A 5,467-nucleotide genomic window follows, 5' to 3' on the forward strand; every position below is an offset into this window, starting at 1 on the left:
GTTTTGTCATTGCAATAAATACTTTTCAAATAGCACAAACTGTAAGGTTTCCTGATAACGTTTTGTATGTGAGATTTATGGATTGTTGAATTTTAGTTCTCTTTTCGGTCTACTCCTTTATGTTTTGCTTCTAATCATTGTAGTAATCTGGTCCTCTCTTGTTCCTAGGTAAGCAGTGTATAGGCATTATACTCACAGAATGTTGTAGGGAAGCTCTCAGAGGCACCTCTCTCACTTTCTACAGTATAGCAACTAATACTTTTCAGTCTACATTCCTTTTTTCCATCAGTTTTCCTGACTTCGTACTCATCTATGGCGCTCATGATCGTTAGTCTTGCTTTGAGACTAAGCAAAGATGTTGCTGCCATATATTCATCACGGAGCTGTGTTCACAAGTTGAAAATGCTTTTCTCTCTCCATCATTCATGTGTCCCCCAAAGGTGATTTTATTTAAATTAGTGATTCTCAAGGTAATATGTACACTGTAATTAATTAGAAAGCAAGTAGCATCAAAGGCTTAAAATAACAATAAAGTATGCTTTATTGCATGCTTACTGTGTGCTAGATACTGTTCTATGTACTTAATATGTATTGACTCACTTAATCCTCAAGATAGTCCTATGAAATAGGTATTTTCTTATTCTCTCATTACAAATGAAGAAATTGGTGCTTGGAGGGGTTAGGAAACGTGCCCAAATTTGCACAGCTGAGAAATGATGAGTCTGGTTGCATATGATAATGGCAGAGAGGACCTAAAAGACCGAAACTCTTAAACAGACTCTGAACCAGTTCTCCTGTTCAGCCTTGCTCCTTCCACAACTTCAGTGGTGCCTCTAAGTTCCAAACCTCTTTAAGGGATCTTTAAGGTTCACTTGTAGTTTTAATCTTTGTCTGTAGCCATTTAACTTTGAGCCTTCTTACCCTTAATTTGTTTTCTATTTATTAATCTGTTTTCCATCTTCATACTGTTTTTTGCAACATATTGTCTTCTGATGTCTCATTTATTTCTCTTCCATTCATGTAGTCAGTCTGTCGCTTTGAATTAGCAGTCACTGAGAGCTATTCAGAGTTCATATAGTATCTTCCCGCCAAAGATTTAGGAAGAAAGCAGAGAAGGAAACATGGAAGTTTTAGTGTAGGGAGACCCAAAACAGATCAATTCTGTTATGTTCTGGTATAAAGTCATTAGTTGAACTGACACTTCATGACGTTTATTGCTATTATGTTCCCAGCTCTTTGAAACTGACTGCTTGTAAAATTTTACACCCACTTGAAGAAATATTTATTCATTGCCTCCTCTTGCCAGGTATAATGTTTGGCAATGCTGGATGCAGTTTTTTTGTTTTTGTTTTTGTTTTTTTGCGGTACGCGGGCCTGTCACTGTGTGGCCTCTCCCGTTGCAGAGCACAGGTTCCGTACGCGCATGCTCAGCGGCCATGGCTCACGGGCGTAGCCGCTTCGCGGCATGTGGGATCTTCCTGGACCGGGGCACGAACCTGTGTCCCCTGCATCGGCAGGCGGACTCTCAACCACTGCGCCACCAGGGAAGCCCTGGATGCAGTTTTAAGAATATCTTTGGGTATTCTTTGGGGGAAGTTTTTGGGGTCAAAAACATTTGTCCCATTAATAGCAACATAGGTTTATTTAGCTGTTTAAGTATTAATGGGGGACTTCCCTAGTGGTCCAGTGGTTACGACTCCCCACTCCCAATGCAGGGGTCCTCGGTTCAATCCCTGGTCAGGGAACTAGATCCCACATGCCACAGCAAAAATATCCCGCGTGCAGCAACTAAAAATCCCACAATGCCACAATTAAAGATCCCGCACACAGCAATGAAGATCCCTCATGCTGCAACTAAGACCCAACACAGCCAAATAAATAAATAAAAATTTTAAATCTATTGTATTAATTGTTCTTTAGCTAATTAAGAGGAATTAGTAATGTTTAACCCTTGTAAATCAAAGAACCAAAAATTTGTCAGCTTGTTTGGAATAAATCAAAGCTGACTATGAAAATAAAATCCTAATCAAATGCGTTTATACTAGACCAGTACTGACTTTGTTGTCCAGAATTTAACACATTGATCTTATGGTAGTGAATAATTTGAAACTGTGAAGCAGTGTAAACTGTACTTGTTTTATTTGTCCCACTGACAGAAACTAGTCAGCTTCTGGTTTGATTGGGAGAAGTAAGTTATCTATTGCTTAATAGCAATTAACCTCAAAACTTATCAGCTTAAAACAATTGTAGTTTTTATGTGTCGGAAATCAGGGAGCAGGACTTCCCTGGTGGCACAGTGGTTAGGAATCCACCTGCTAATGCAGGGGACACGGGTTCAATTCCTGGTCCGGGAAGATCCCACATGCTGCAGAGCAACTAAGCCCATGCGCCACAACTACTGAGCCTGCACTCTAGAACCTGTGCTCTAGAGCCTGCAAGCCACACTACTGAGCCCACATGCCACAACTACTGAAGCCCGTGTGCCTAGAGCCGGTGCTCCACAGCAAGAGAAGCCACTGCAATGAGAAGCCTGCGCACTGCAACGAAAAGTAGCCCCTGCTCACCACGACTAGAGAAAGCCCACACACAGCAACGAAGACCCAACACAGCCAAAAATTAATTAATTAAGGCAGCGACTTAGCTGTGTGGTTCTAGCTCAAGACCTCATGACTTTGTAGTTAGTTGTCAGCGATATAATCTGAAGGTCCAACTGGGGCAGAATGTGCTCCCAAGCTCACAGGGTAGTTAGCAGGCCTCAGTTCCTTACAGGCTGTTGGCTGGAGACATCATAGGTCACCTGAGTGCCCTCATGACATGGTAGCTGGCTTCTCCCAGAATAATCCAAGAAAATGCACCCATGATTGGAGCCACAGCATTTATACAACCTAATCTTGGAAACGATATACCATCACTTCCGCCATATTCTATTGGTTTTACAGGTCAAATGGGGAAGGGACGACACAAGAATGAATACCCAGGAGGCAGAGGTGATTGGGACTCTTCTTGGAGTTTGGCTACCACAACTATCTTAATCTGAGGGGTTATATAGGTATTTAGTTTGGACATGCTGTATAGCATTTGAAAACTGTTCAGTATTGCTTTGGAATGTATACGGACATTTTGGAATGTTCGCTTTGATCTGTCCATCATTCCAAAACATTATATATAAAATTAAATATGAATGAAAAGCAGTGAGACTGGAGAGGGGGGTAGATTTGAGTTATCTTGCAGAGGTAAATTTAACAGACGATTAATATATGGTCAGAGAGAGAGAAGTACAAAGTTACGTGGAGATTTTCTACTTGGCTGACCTAGTGGAAGGTGGTTCCAGTCACTGAAAGAATTCTGAAAGAAGACTATGGGGGAAAGAAGATAGACTTCGAATACATTCAATCTGATATTTCTGTGAGAAATTGTAGCAACAATATTTGACCCGTAGTAAGCACTCAGACACTGTGAATAAATCCAAATGCAGGTCATCTGTTGGCAATTAGGTAACTAATTAGTTACCTAATTTGAATTAGGTAACTAATTAGGAGAGAAACTAGAAACAGTTGGAAGTCCTTAGCAAATAGATATATTCAGAATGATGGAAATATATAAGATTATTCACAGATTTGGAAGTGAGAAAGAGCTAAGGATGAGAGTATCAGTGTTTAAGGGATGGGTAATCAAGGAAGACCAAGAGAATGCAGTGTCATCGAAGAGGGCATTTTAAGAAGAGTGGTCAACAGTTATGCTAAGTAAAATGGGGGCATAGAATGATGTCTACTGAATTTAGTCAGGTGACTGGTGAGAATAATTTCAGTGTTAAGGCAGGGGCAGATGTGTAGACAACTCTTAGAGAACAGGGCAGTAGCTTGAGAGTTGGCAGTATGTCAAGAAAGGTGGGTGCTCCCCTGGTGGCACAGTGGTTAAGAATCCGCCTGCCAATGCGGGGGACACGGGTTCGAACCCTGGTCCAGGAAGGTCCCACATGCTGCGGAGCAACTAAGCCCGTGAGCCACAACTACTGAGCCCAAGGGCCACAACTACTGAAGCCCGTGCACCTAGAGCCCGTGCTCCACAACAAGAGAAGACACCGCAATGGGAAGCCCGCGCACTGCAACGAAGAGTAACCCCCGCTCACCACAACTAGAGAAAGCCCACACACAGCAACGAAGACCCAACGCAGCCAAAAATAAATATAAATAAAATAAATTTTTTTTAAAATCGTTTGTTTCTAAAATGAGAGACCATGCAGCCATACATAGATCAAGAAGCCATATTACCAATCCCCCAGAGATTCTCAATCTCCCTTCTAGTTTCTATCCCTCTCCAACCCTCCACCTAGAATAACCACTGTGCTAATATAGCACCATGGATTTTTGTTGTTGTTGCTTTATTAATAAAATCATACATTATTTACTCCTTTGAGTGGCTTTCACTTTGCATTGTGTTCATGAGATTAATCCATATATGTAGTGATAGATTTTTGTCACTGCTATATTTCATTGTGTGGATATAGCATAACATCCATTTAACTTTTAATGGGCATTTGGGTAGTTTGAAGGTTTGGGCTATTACCAAAAATGCTGCTGTAAACATTTCTGTACATGTCCTTTGTGTGTATATATGTGTAGTTCTGTCTTCATTTTGTTACAGGGTTTGCTTATGTACCAGTTGTCCATCTTTCATAATGATTTGTGGAAGTTCTTTATATGTTCTGGACTCTAGCCCTTTGTCAGTGTATCAGATTCTAATCAGGAGGCAAAAATGACATCAGTTACTTGAACAGAAATACTTTAAAGAATTATTAACCAGTCATAAAGTTAGGTAACTGAAAGAGTAACAAAAGAATTTTGAAGTATGGAGAGAGCACTGCAGCAACTATAGAACCTAAGGTCAAGAGAAAAAAAAGAAGAGGTTGGAATTATTAAAACTTAGAAGCTTGGGGCAGGAACCCTAGGGGCTGAAACTCAGACCTCTGAAGAGGGCATGCTGCCACCTGAAGGGAGAGAAAAGGCACAAAGAAACTCCACACTGGATTCTGAAACTGATATAGAAACTGTAGCACCACAGAGAAGAAACATCACTGGGTTGATACTCAGAGGAGCTGCAAGAAGATCGTCCACAGGAAGGACAAATCTTTCTCCAGCCTTTCAGTCTCTAGTAACCACTATAAGCAGAGCCTAACAGGGAACCAGCCTGCAAAATAGAAGTGTGGTTGCAGAGTCCTAACCTCAGCATCACAAAGCAGAATATGTAAGGGGTTGCTTTTGGAGCCAAGAGACAGGAATTGGTACAAGGCAACTGACCAAAATTAACTTGAGAAAAAATAATAGTACTATATCTATTAAATTGAATATGTAATTTTAAACTTCACACAAAACTCAGTGATAGCATTCACTAATGAATTCTACCAAAATATAAGGAAGATATCATACTAATCTTATACTCCCAGAGGACAGAAATAAACACTTCTCAA

This window comes from Aethalodelphis obliquidens, unplaced genomic scaffold, assembly GCF_003676395.1.
Source record: "Aethalodelphis obliquidens isolate GAN/ISIS:26980383/991018 unplaced genomic scaffold, ASM367639v1 scaffold8, whole genome shotgun sequence".
Classification (NCBI taxonomy): Eukaryota; Metazoa; Chordata; class Mammalia; order Artiodactyla; family Delphinidae; genus Aethalodelphis; species Aethalodelphis obliquidens.